Genomic DNA, 14,521 nt, shown 5'->3' with positions numbered 1-14,521 from the left:
GGAAATTTAATGGCATCTTTTACTTCATTGCATCAACTGTGGCATTATTAATGCAAATGGGATTTGTGGTGCTAACCAAAGCCAGCACCTCACTGCCTGCAGACAAAGCAGAGCAACCCCAAAAGCAGTTCAGCTCTCTGCTTTTTACATGATGAGCCCTCTACCAGTGACTTCTAATTTTAATCTATGCTTCAAAGGTTAGATGAAGCTCAAGGGTGCATTATTTGCTAACTATAAATAAAAGCTGTGTGCACTATGAATTAATGCTGCACAATATCAGTGTTATCAAAGCCTTCCACACCAGAATCCCACTTTGGGCTGTTTTAGAAGTGATTTGTATTTTGTTTCTAGGAAAGCAAACCAGACTTTCTGTCTGGCTGATCCTGCAAGCCTCCCATGGCTTCCCAGGATGAAAACCATGCACAGCATAATAAAGAAAGATAATTAAGATATCTGAGTGTTTACTCTTGGTTCTTAATGTGTGTGTCAGATGGGAAGCAGATACTCTCCAAAGGAGCAGCACTCCAACTGTTCCAGCATTCTCCTGAAGGCCAAGAATGGCACTTTTCATTTTCCCTGAGCCATAGGCAGTTTGACTTCAGCTCATGTTGCACTGAGCTGAAAGCCCACTGCTGCTGCTCTGGTTTTCCTTGGAGGGACATTCTGGGACCACTGCTCATTGCCATTCCCTCTGTGCCTCAGCCAGTCCAGCTCTGCACTTTAAGAATCAGTTTCCATTTATTATTTTGAGCATTTCTCACATTCATCAGTAAGAGATGAGCTAGCAGAATATTGCTCTGAATGGAGTCAGAGACTGAGTCATGGCAGGACGCTGATGGATGACAGCCACCAGGAGCACAGAGCAGGTTCTCCAGGTGTCCTTTTGCTCAGGGAAAACACAAATATCTGGAGCTCAGCCAGTGAAATAAAGAAGGACAATTATTAAAAATGTTTGCATCTTGGTAGCTGCCAATGTGAAACAAGAGATGTCCAGAAGTTATTTGTGTATTTGATTGCAATAATCAGGTATGAAACTGCTTCTGTTGAGTGCTAGCACATTCAGTTTTTCACAGAGGTTATCACCCCTTCACCCTGGGGCTCTAGCCCAGATCAGATGATATTGCAACAGAAAGTCTCTAAGAAGAGCAGGGGTTTGCCAGCATATCAGTGCTGGGAGAGGAAAAGAACTTTATCACTGCAGGAAACTCTAAACAATGATAAAGAATAGACTTGGAGCAGGATAGAGAATAATCTTTAAACGCTGCTGTCACTACTACAAAACTAAACTATAAAATCCATTTTATGCATTGCTGCAATCAGTGTATATTCTGTCAAACCTTTCTGCCATCAAATACATCCCTCCTTGTTCGGCTCAGTTTTCAGTGGCTCAGTCAGGCGGTAAAATCCATTTAAACCCTCTCTGCTGTTGCATTAAACAGCCTGACTAACCTCTGGCACACCCAGGTTATTTTCTGTCTCATGCCTTGTCCACACTCCCACCACCCACAGCACACTTAGGACTGGGGAGGAAATGTGGAAGTGTTGCACTTCTTACTCAGAGTAGAAAATAACAAGGTTGGTAATAATCCTTTTGGTGGGATTCTTTCTGCACTCAAAGTGGGAGATTAAAATAAAAATAAAAAATGCACGTGAATTGTAAGGAAATTTTCTCAAATGAATTTCATTGACTATAGATTGATCCTACTGTCCAAGCACCTAAAATAAAATGCAGGCTCAGTATTTCAGAGTCATTATCCTAAGTATTCCACTCTTTCTGTTGCTGGCAGTTCCTCATGCACGTCACTGACAATCCTAGACACAAATACAGATCTGACTAAGTACATTTAAGCTGTTCCTTTCATTCTCCAGGTAATTTCAGTGTGTCTGTAAAACATAACTATTTCCTCATAATTCAGTAAAAACCCCAATTACCTAATAAACAGAAGATAAATAGTTTGATATAAATGTTTCACATGAATTACTGAAAGACTTGGTAATTCCAGGATTTAAAACAGCTCAATGTGGGTAATCTCAGAACAGGGCAAAGTTAGACTTATGGAAAAGTCTGAAAAAAAGGCAGAAGCAAGAAATTCCTTGCAGGAATACTTTGGGGTTTATTTCATTTGAACAAGATCTGTCAGAAATGAACCCACATAAAGCACAAATCAGATGAGAGATTTCAGCCATCTCTCACCACGTCCCTCTGAGACAAACACAATTCCTCAGGGATCTTTGTGCATTCCAAGTGTGGCTGAGCAATCCTCAGCCCCAAAGGGATGCAAGATGGGGATGCTTCCCTGCCACTGCCAGCCAGGGGGAATTCACAGCTTTAATCCTCTGCTCAAACACAGCAAGAAGAGTCTCCAGATCAGAACTGAACTCCTAAAGATGGCTGCAGCAACACTGCCTGCAATGCTGGCTCCAAAAGTGCCCGGGGAATGGGCAGGGAATGGGCAGGGAATGGGCAGGGAATGAGCAGGGAATGGGCAGGGAATGGGCAGGGAATGGGCAGGGAATGAGGAGGGAATGGACAGGGAATGAGGAGGGAATGGGCAGGGAATGGACAGGGAATGGGCAGGGAATGGGCAGGGAATGAGCAGGGAATGGGCAGGGAATGAGCAGGGAATGGACAGGGAATGGGCAGGGAATGGGCAGGGAATGAGCAGGGAATGAACAGGGAATGAGCAGGGAATGGACAGGGAATGGACAGGGAATGAGGAGGGAATGGACAGGGAATGAGGAGGGAATGAGCAGGAAATGGGCAGGGAATGGGCAGGGAATGAGGATCTTTTAAAGGGAATTGTTTGTGCTGAGGGAAGGACTTCAGCTGGTCCTGGTTTCCCACACTGGGCATGGCCCAAAATTACAAAATTAGCTCCTGACTTGCAATCTGATAGTAAGGGAGTCAGTATTTCCATTAGAAATGGAAAGCCAAAGTGTAAGACACAAGTGAATTTTCCAAGGTCATTATTCCATGAACACGGGCATCCCAGTCTTCCTTTCTCCAGGTTTCCCTTCCTCTCTAAGAAATTGCCAACAATTGCATTTCCATTTTTCACTGATTGACAAAAATCTGATAAAGCCATCCAGGACCGCAAATGTCTTAACTATGGAACTCCCCTAATGATTCACCATAAAATAATTAGAAATAAAAATTATTAAAATCAAATATTACAGAAGTAGCTTTCAAAACTGTTTCTATACCTTCTATGCAGAAATCCAGAGTTTGCCGTGGGAAATGTTGAGGGAAATCTCCTCCCCACCTGCTCTGGCACAATGTCACTGCAGACCAGCAGTGCTCAGAAAAGGGTTTGCAGAAATTACAGGTATTTTCATTTCCTTTCATCATTTCAAATGACTAAATTATTTCAAGAAATTTGAAAGAGAAAGAAAATTTTATTTTTACTTCTGTTCCACTGAATTTCTGCAGAGGTCAGCATAAGAAATACTGAATATTCCCAAAGAGGGAAAGTCCTTTGCCTGGTTTGCCTGAGGATTCCACACTCAGATAATATTTAAGTGCTTAACAAGTGTTTGACAACATTGCCATATCCTTAATAAGATTTCATGAATGATTGAGATAAATCCACATCATTCAGATCTCTCTTTCTCAATATTTAAATACTACCCAATGGCTTGCCGGTGGCTATTTGCATCCAAAAGCCTTAAATAATTAGCATTAATTAGGTTTATCATAGCAGGAATATTCAATGATCTCTTTATAAAAATCGGATTGTACAATTCAGTTTCTCAGTTTTTTGTTTCTTCAGTGTCACTCCACAAAAGTGAGATCAGTATCCAACACAAGCTTTCTTCTCCCTCTCCAAATTTTCCTATTAGACAGAGAAAGTGTGTGTGGTTTCTCTGTTTTTAATAATTATTTAAATTACATAACCCAGGTTATCCTATCAGGACAAGCCATGACATTTTTTAGTTACAATGCAAATGTAGCTGGTTACAAAAGCCCATGATGTAAATAAAAACATGTAGGAAAAAATCTTAATAGCTGACACACTTTTAAACAAAACCCAATTTGGGTTGCTGATTTTTTAAAAAGGACTAATTTCTTTTTTCTTCTTGACTATTTCCTGATACCAGAGCAAGAAATAACAAAACTCAGAGACAGGCTCAGTTCTTACTAAAGAAAGCATCATGGAACCAGCACTGCTGGGAATCAACATGGGAATCTTGGAATTTGGTCTGGATCTTTGGTTACAAAGCAGAAATAACCTTTAAATGTCCTGACTGAGCAGAGTTGTAATGATTTAATTCATGATTCTGATTTAACTGCAGAATAAATGGTTGGAGAGGGGAAGGCAAACTTTGTTCACCCAGTTCCCCTTTAAACAAGCTTGGTTTAACCTCACATTATTCAATCCCTCGAACAAGAAAAAATCATGGCAAGGTCAGAGAGATTGTATTTATCAGATTAAAGATCCACAATGAGAGCCAGGACAAGAGCTGTTCCATCTCTGGGATTTCCTGACCAGACCCATCCAGACCCAGAGCATCCCACCTGTGCTAAAAAAGAATAAAAGCCCTGGGTTTGGGGGGCACAGCCACTCTGCCTGCCCCTGAGGAGGAACCACAGGACAGGAGTGGGGAAGTGGACAGAGGGGTAAAAATACACAACATTTATGTTGCCATTGTTTCAGAGGAACCACTTTAATGAGCAGGAGTTTTGTTCTGAGCAAAATCAGCATTCAAGCCAAATCAATATACTTTTGTATTAGCTTTGATTTTCTTCAGTGACAGGTTCTCAATCTTGCATAGCCACTTCTATATCTACGTCTTTATTCATTTAGTTGAAACAAAAATATTCAGAAAAGTCTACTTTATATTCCTCTTAGACTTTCCTAATGGAAATTATGTACTGGCCTTCAAAGAGATTGATAGAACACATCTGAGGAATTTTACTATTAACACAAATTACAGAATGTATAAATGATTTTCTGAAGATAAATATGCATGAAGAGAAAAATCAATTCGGTTGTTTACCTTTTTCAATGGAAAAACTTCAACACCAGTTATGTGTAAAAGAATTTTTTAAAAGGCAATACAAGCAAAACATACAAACTGCTGATTCTGTTTCACACTCGGAAGCAAAAGGATTCCCCCCCTCCCCACCTCTCAATAAAATCAAAGGCTCAGAAAGAGCCCAGCTCTAATCCAGTGTTCCAGGATCCTGTTCCAGGTCCTGCTGGAACAAAGCAGGCAGAGCAGTGCTGGTCAGGGGGAGTGCAGAGCCCGGGCTCAGGCTGTTCTCAGAGGCAGCAGCAGGTGATTTTCCATAGCATGATGCTCTATCCAAAGTGTCCCTGGGGGCAGGACACGCTGCTCCCTCCTTCCTACTTACCTACCCATGCTCTCCTCTGCCCTGGGGGAAGAAAAATTGATATATTGGAGCTGAACAAAGATCATTTGCCATAATTCACCTCTACAGTTACTTTGGAATTTTCTTAAGCTTTGTGTTTCTTAAAAGCAACCACCACACATGAAAGGTGGCAGAGACTACACCTATGACAAACCTCAAATTTTTATGTCATGCTGCTGTTTCCCCTCAAAGCAGGCACCAAAAGAAGCTTTTTATTCAAGTTATCTGTGGGAAAGAGCAAACTGCACCTACCTAACAGCATCAGTGGGAGACAGCCAAGTTTGTAATTAAACATTTAGATAAGCCATTGATAGATGCAACAGGAGCGAGTCCCATGCCTTCATGGGGAGCTGGAATCAAATTCTAAAATGACATTTCTGTTATTCAGGTAAGACAATTGAGAGATGAAGGGCAGCAATGCAAAGAATCTGGGCTGCCTGATTGTCTGGGGGAGGACAGGCTGAAGGACATGGGGGTGGATGCTCACCTGAAGCTTGGGAAAAGCAGGTGACCCAGAGGGTTTGTAGACTCTTGTAATTAAAAGCACTCCCCATTGCAATATAAGGCACCCACTCATTACTTTATGCTTCCTGCCTCTTTTCCAAAGGTATCCCTTTGCCATGATAACTGTGTTTTCATTGGGAAGCTTTTCCTGACATAAATGAATACTTCCCTCTTTTTTTTTTTTTTTAGATAGCTTTAAGACTGGAGCCCAGCTCTCCCAAAAAAAGCTGAGAAGCTCCCAGATGAAATCCTCTGTCTCTAGGGCTCCAGTGACACTCCCCGTTTTTGGGATATTTTGCCAGCAGTCACATTCTGATTCACATGATATTGCTGCCTTCCCACACTGCAGGCAGCGATCTGTGAGAACAAAGCCTGGTGAAAACAATGTTTAGGGCCCTTTCATTTGCAGAGGCTGTGCATTACAAACACCACCTGCTCAGAAATCAGGCTTCTGCTGCTACATCTGCAGGATCAATCCAGCCTGAGGATGACCAGCTGCACATCAACCCTGGGAGAAGGATTTGGGGTTCTGTGGGTGAGAGCTGGACCTGTCCCAGCCCAGAAATCCCCATCCCCTGCATGGGAAAGGGATTGGGATTGTGCCCCTGTGCCCCTGTGCTCAGGTGAGACCCCACCTGCAGAGTGGGGACCAGCACAGGGAGGAGCTGGAGCTGCTGGAGAGAGCCCAGAGGAGGCTCCAGGATGATCCCAGGGATGGAGCAGCTCTGCTGGGAGGAAAGGCTGGGAGGGCTGGGATTGTTCACCTGGACAGGAGAAGCTTTGGGGTCACTGAACTGTGATTCAGTGTGTGCAGGGCCTGAAGGGGCTGCAGGAACCATGGAGAGAGACAATTCCCAAGGGATGGAGGGACAGGAAAAGTGGGAATAGGTTCAGACTGAAAGAGTTTAGGGTTAGATGGGATATTGGGCAGGAATTGTTCCCTGTGAGGGTGTTGAGGCCCTGGCACAGGGTGCCCAGAGCAGCTGTGGCTGCCCCTGGATCCCTGGCAGTGCCCAAGGCCAGGGTGGACACTGGGGCTGGGAGCAGCCTGGGATAGTGGGAGGTGGCACTGGGTCAGTGTTTGGGACCCTCCAAACCCAAACCATCCTGTGATTCCATGATACAGCAAAAAACCATCAGGCTAAGTTAGAGGCTATTGATATTAATTTGCCTTTTAGTAAAAAAAAAAACCCCTCACTTGAAATCAAAAGTGGATAAGTGCTGTAAGTGTGCATAACCACCAGACTCAGAGGAAAGAAGGGATTTTTTGGGCTGGAATGTGCAGTTCTGGTTTAGAGCTGCTGGAGGTGTCTGCTGCACAGGGCAGCACCATCCCTCCATTCATATGTGAGATATGTGTGCTCCTTTCTTGCCTTTCACATCTAAACTCGCTCACCATTCCCTTGTTGGAGCAGGTGTTTCAACAAGGGAAAGCATCTCTGGGTGCATTAAATACTGCACAGGATCCAATGCATCCAGAGAAAAATACAATTGGGGATTATGCAGGAAGTCGAATACCACGGTAGGATTTTTCCATGTTGGTCAGCAGTGCCTTTACAATTGTAATTGATCATAAATAGATCATAAATAGAAGCCAGTGCTTTGCAAGGATTGCCCTCTCTGCAGGGCTGTGACTGAGTCAAATCCTGGGTTTGCCATGGGAAATGTGGCCCTTATCACTCAGGCTTTAGAAGGAAAACCAAGAGGTTAAAAATAGAAATAATGTCCTCCCTTTTGTGGCTCCTGTTTTCCTCTTTACGTGGGAATTTGTGTCACCACAACATCAGGGGTTTGGGTCTGGTCTCCAGACAGTCACTAAGCACAAGAATTTTCATTTTCACCTCTCCAGCAGCAGTCAATCAGTGTCACAAGTGTCACTGCAACAAATGGCAAGCCCATACCTTGGGGATGCGTGGCTCAGAAATTTAATTTTCTTGAAGAAAGTTCAGAAAATCTCTCACAGTGAGTGGCCCTTTCATTGCTGCTGTGTGAAAATCCCCTCCATATACAGTGACAAACTCAGTTATGTAACAATGTCTGCTCCAGCTGTAAATTGAGGAGCAGTGAGCAGCAACAAAAAATGGAAAAAATGCAACTCTGAAAAATCACCCCCTCATCTGTAAGATTGTGCACAGACATATCCAGAGAATTTAATGCTTCTATTTAACCAGCCAGAACTAAGCCACTTTCTGCTGCTTTCAGTCCAGTCAGCTTCTATCACATTTTCAGACCTTGTTTTGAAAGCTGCATTTATTAATTGGCTTCTCTTTGAAAACGACAATGGCAGCTCTCCTATTTCCACATTTAGCTCATTCTGTGCATCCCATATTTGCTTAAAATTATCTAAGCCGTGTTATTAGGCATAATAGCTAGTGGGAGAAATCCAAACAAATAAACAAACAGACACTAAAACCAGATGAGGACATGAACTTTAGGAGAGCAGAAAATTCTCTGGAAAAATGTAAGTTAAAGCAAAAAGGGAAGATGCAGCCATCAGAGAAAGGCTAAGTGAAATCTTGTGGAGCTCTCAAAAGAAATCAGTCAGTGTATCAGCTAAAATTGCATAAGTGCACTGCAATGGGAGATGTCAAACCTCTGACACCTCACCAAAGGCTCCTCAGGAAAATAAATTCCCTCAGAACAAAAAGAAAAGCCTCTGCATGGACTCAACTTTTAATAAACAAAGAAAGTTAGGAATAAGTGGAGAGTTTTCACAAAGAAGAGATATTAATATTGAGGTCACCAAGCCAAACCTTTGGGACTGGTACTGTTGAACACTTGCAGGAATGTTCTGGAAGAAGGGGTGAAAACCACTGACTTTTCCAGTGTACTAAAATCTAAAGCAGGCTTCAAAGATCTCATTGGATAAAATTAAATTCACATCATCAAGAAGTGCGAAGCAATATATAGTCAGGAAAAACTACTTTTCTTACTCAGTTACAGCTTTAAAATCAGCTGTTAGCCCTCAGAAAATATGTGAAAGATATTCTGATGGCTCTCTAAGAACACCGGATTAACAAGAAAAGACAAAGAAAATGTAAGAAGCAATATGAAAAGGATTGAGAAAAAATTGGAAGATTCGAAGGTGTTCTGCTACTTAATAACACTCTTATAATGGATACCTGGGGAACTGCGACTTCTGTCCCACCTCAAAAACACAGATGGACTGGAAATGATAAACAGAAGAGGGGGAAAAACCCAGAAAGGAGTGCAGGGAAGTTCTGTTGTGGGAAGGGCTGAAAAAGCAAGAATAGCAACGGTGGGAGATGGGAAATTTGAGGAACTCCTGAAATGTAAGTGGGAAGCAGTTACACCCAAAACCTTTAAAAGGAAATACTTGCTGTGGCAGACAGAGTAAAAGTGAATTTGTTTTTAATTAAATGGCTTAATCGAGGATGTGTCAGTTGGTGGCTGTGAAATGCAGTGGCTCAGCTGGCACAGGGGAGGGGACAGTGGCATGTGGCAGCAGGTGACAGCTGTCTGCAGGGCAGCTGGAAATGGCCAAAACCTGAGAGAGAGGCCAGGGCAGCACTCCCAGCCTGGAGCTGGGGCCTCCCCCCTGGCCGTGAGGAGGAGGAGGATGCTCAGCATCCCTGCAGCCCCAGCAGTGCCCATGGGCCTGGGAGAGGCTCCCAGAGCAGAGAGCAGACAAGGCTAAGAGAATAAAGTGGGGATTTATTGGAGCCTTCCATAGGCACAGCTTGGGCAGGCAGAGCCTCCCAGAGGCTGCACCCAGGGGGGACAATGGTCACGAGTTTATCACACAATTATAAGTTTGGTCCATTTACATATCAGGGCTTAATCCTCCAGTTACACTGCAGGTCATGAAGTCATTTACCCCCAGTTTGTTCCCCCCAAATTCATTTTTGTTTAAATGTTTCAGAGGCAGTGAGGTATCCTTAAGGTTCAGTTCTAGAGAGGAATTGTTTTGTCTGAATAAAATGGCAGAGCAGCAGCTGACAGGCTGTGGAGATCCAGAGTTATACACTAAAGCAGCACAGCATCTGAAAACCATAAAAGCTAAACCCTGAGGCATCACCCAGAGGGATGAAGTTCTGTCCTGGCACCCATGGCTGGCTCATCCAGGAGCAGGGACTGCCCTGCTTTGTGTGTGAGCTTAGTCCAGGTGATTTCCAGAGAACCTTTCCAGCCTCTGCTGCCCCTCTGGTGGCTCACTCTGCAAAAATTCTATTTCTTCTGCCTTTTGCCAGGCAATTACCTTGCAGATATTGTCTGAGTCACATGAAAGTTGTCATAGTCTCTTTTGGTTGTGAAAAATGCCTCAAAGTGAGTTTGGTTTGAAGTCCCTTGTGCTTTTCCCTTGTGAAAATGCCCATTTTCACCAGGCAGGATTCCCTTGCTAGAGCTGCTGGTGGTTGTGGCTCTTTGTTCAGCCCTGGCCTTGCCTTCTGCACATTCTGCTGGATCTGGACAAGACAAAGCTCCTTCAAACAGGGGCAACACCCAGAGGACAGACTCGGGGCATTTAGTCCCATTAATTACAATTACCAGGCAGCAAAAGCATTGTAACAGGAACACCCAGGGGTCCTCTCCACTCTCTCATTCTGTGAGGGAATGATAAACTGGAGTGATGTGCAAAGAAACTTCCTTTGAGGATATTATATAACTTCTTTCCACATAAAAACCTGGAACAATACTGGAACATTAATTTGGTTTCATATGGAAGGACTAGCCACATGCCAAATTAGCCCTTGAGAGAAAGATTCTGATTTTGGCTCATCCAAAACACCACCATTACTAGAGAACACAAGAAATCTTTGATTGTTTAGCCTCTCTCAGGAGAAGAAATAAACTGTGATATTTTTATGTCAGGATTCTCTCATTAAAAGATCCCTCCCTTCAACAGTTATGAAATAGATTCTGTTCTCTCAGGTCCTGGGAAGGGAAAGTGGGAGAAGGCTCTAACTCACAAACCAGCATCAATTTCATCATTCCTCCTTCTGGAAAACAGTCAGAAAAGTGGGTTGTTTCTCCTTTAATTAGAATGTAAAGGGCAGAATTGAGAAACTGTGGCACATTTATCACTCCATATGCCAGTGTAAAAGAATGCCAAAGAGATTTGAGCATTTTAAAAGCGAAATGTGTCATGTAAGTGTTTAGACTGAGCTAAACAAATATTTTCATCCCATTTTAAATCAAAACACCTATGACCATAGAAAGGTGTTTTTCTCCCTCTCTTTTCACCATCACTTACTCCAACTACTATGCTTTAAAGTAATTTTAGCCTGATTTTTTCTACCCATAAAACAGCAGTTGTGTCTTACCAATATTGCCTCCATGTTTTCTCTTTTTTTTTTTTTTTGGTAATTAATGGCCTGCATGACTCAACATTTTCCACTGTTTTTATCAGTCTGTCCAGGCAGACTTTTTCTTTTGTATGTTCTCAATATTTTCAAGCAGTTGGTGTATTACAGCAGGGTTAAAATCCTCTTGAAAACCACTTCTGTAATTTCAAAGAGGTGGCTCTTTAGACATAGGGGATACAACTTTCTTTAGCATAGGAAGGGGAAATTTGATAGTCTCTGTTTACTGAACAGCTCTGACTCATCTGTCCAAGCTGTCAGTGAGGTGGAGGGAGGGAGAAAGAAAAACAAAAATGAAACAGAGTGTGCAAGAGAGCAAGAGAAAATGAATGTGATCATGTCATTGGAGACTGCATTCTAAATTATAGAAACCAGGGAGCTGAATTAAGATCTTCAATCCCCTGTGTTAAGTGTTATATTTGTCTTGTTCAGAGAGCAAACCCATGTGCTGACATTCCAACTGTGCTTTCTGAGGGAAGTGTGCAAAGGAGAGCAGCATCACTTCCATAGGAAGCAAAATACTCCTCCTGCATCTTCTCCAGGGCTGTCTCCAAGCAGCACATTCAAGTTTCAAAATAATGGCACTCAAAAATCCCTGCTACCTGTATCACACTGGCTTTTGTTTTGCTTGAAATTTCCATAGAATTTAGTTACACCTAGCAGATAAAAATGTAAGTGTGTGCTTGATTCTCTTGCTCCAAATAACCTTAAATCCAAATCCACGATTTCCTCTATACCCATATCTCTCTCAAAAGTCAGAACCTCTGCACAGGAACAGCCACAAACAAATTCTGGCTAATGAATTAATATTAGCAACTCAATTAAATAACGCTCTAATCATTAACTGCTGTGATGAGGGTTTCTGGAAAAGTTTAAGAGGGGTTTGTGTTGTTCTCTTTCAGAAGTGTGGCTGCTCCTCTGCTGCAGAACCTCCCAGGGATTTGTCTCCTGAGGTTTAACACGAGGAATTCTGTAAAACTCTTGCAAACTCCTCGGCCCTGCATGAGGTTTTGGCTCAGGCTTCAGAAGGAATTTTTCACTATCAATCACATGGCTTGTCAGCTGGAAGTGAGAATATCATTTCTATCCCATCTCATCCAGTTCATTGCTAAAGGCTGCCGTTTAGCTTTCCTTCCTGTGCTGTGGGTGATGGATGGGTGCATGGCTAGAAGATTATTTGGATCACAGGACAGATGAGTGCTGAATATACACTAGGAAGAAAAAATTCTATATTTCGTTTCAGAACAATCATTAACCTATGGAGCCAGGTGAGCAGCCCAGGTTCCAAGGAAAAATCTTCCCAATTTCTGAAACACTAACTCATTAAATAGAATTTCAATTTAAAAATGCCATCTAATGCTTTTACAGCAGGGTGCTAACTTTGAGCAGCAAACAAATTCTGGCAAAAGAATTAATATTAGCAACTCAATTAAATAATGCTCTAATCATTAACTGCTGTGATAAGAATTTCTGGAAAAGGCCATTCCGGCTGTATTTACTGTATTTATCAAAAACACTCTTCAGGAACACTTTTCACTCTTACAGATTTAAGAAATGCTGTAATTGAGCACTGCACTGTTATTCCTGTGCTAGTCCTATTCCTGGGACTACTGAAGCAGCAGAGCCTGTGTTTCTGTCCCCAGTTTAATCTCCTGCCTAATATCATTGTATTATGGCTAAATGGTGATCTCTGCCTGCACCCAAACTGGTGCAAGCTCTGAATTTGCAGGTTTTATAGTGCCAAGACCGAAGGATTCTGGAAAAAATTTTTTTCCAAAAGTGGGTCTGGTCTTCTGCCAGTGCAGGGGGAGCAGCCCAGGGAATGACTCTGGGGCTTTCTGTGGGAAATACAGTGCAAGTCAGCCCAAACAACATCTTTTATTTAAAGCCCCTACTTACATTTTGGCCAGGCAGCCACTGTCCTTCAGGCTCTGTAAGAGACACCCACTCCCTCCAGGGGACAATCAGCCTGCTTTGAACAGAGGCCCTCTCAAAATGCTGATTTGTTTCCATCGTTGGAGGGAAAAAATCACTTTGTGGGTTAAGGTGTTGGCAAAACTGCCAAGCAATTCATTCTGCAGTGGTTTGCTTTGTTCACCACCTAAGCTGCCCACAATTTTGCTAAAAGGAGAATATTAGCTGTGACTCCTCACGGTGTAGAACTTCCCCAGTTCACGCTCAGAGGGCCAGCAGTGTATATATATAATATTCTTATAGATCACTTCTAGAAAGATAGAAACACCAGGAGTGACTGGCAAAAGTAAGAAGTGAGTCTGAAAGAACCAAGTTCCAGCTTGTTTGGAACCATTGTTTGACACTTCTCTCAGCTTTCATTCTCATAATTAAATATTATTAGTTATGCTGTTCACTCTCCCACTGCCTGAGGTGAGAGAGCCCCAGAGAGGATCCCAAACGCTGCAAGGATGCAGGAATTTCAGGGAAGAGACTGGGAGAATGCTTCCTTAGCCTGCAGCCTCCTCTGCCAGAGCCATCCTTGTTCAGTGTGCTGACAAAAGCTCCATTTCCTCTCCAAGGATCTGCAAATGTTCCCCAAAACATTCCTATTAGAGCTAAGCAATAAATAAGTCCATAAGTGATCAATGGATGCAGGAAGAGCGTTTAATCTGCCTGACGTTGACATTACATCACCCCAGTGAGTGGAAACATAATGAAATTGCCAAACTGATTTGTTACAAATCCTGCTTTATTAACTGCACTGACTCCTCATTCCTTCCCCTTATGCACAGATCCTCTCCTCCCCAGAGTGATTTAGGTGTAGGAACAGAAAATAAACTCTGTAGGACTGCTGGGAAAACCCCTCATGTTCAGCTGTCAAATCCCTAACAGAAGATTTCCAGATATTTTTATAAGTACATATTATAAATTATTTCCACATCTAATGTCAGAATGAAGTAGTAGGTTCTGAAAGAGTCCTGCAAAGGAGTCTGATTCTGAAATTAAAGATCCAATATCTTGTTAGACCCACTTAGATCTTCACAGAGCACCATAAAGACGTAAAATTCTGTATTTCCCTCCTCCTTTTGATGAGTCACTGCTTGTGACACAGACACTGTGCAGACTTGGTGTCCTTATGAAGATTAAGTAGTCTTATGAAATGCAATTAGAATAAATACGTAGCTGTCAATTTGTAATTACATTCCGAGCAGAGCTCACGTTAAGAGCAGCATTAGAAGGCAGCAGCAGAGGAGCACAGTCTGTGTGGGCCCAGCCCATTCCCCTGCAGCAGCAGGCAGACATTCACAGATATCAGCAATAATCAGTTTATGCCCCAAAGCACAAAATGGGAGGCATTAGGGCT

Source organism: Sturnus vulgaris, chromosome 11, assembly GCF_052056855.1.
Source record: "Sturnus vulgaris isolate bStuVul1 chromosome 11, bStuVul1.hap1, whole genome shotgun sequence".
In the NCBI taxonomy this organism is placed as follows: Eukaryota; Metazoa; Chordata; class Aves; order Passeriformes; family Sturnidae; genus Sturnus; species Sturnus vulgaris.
Note: the sequence above shows the minus strand (reverse complement) of the source record.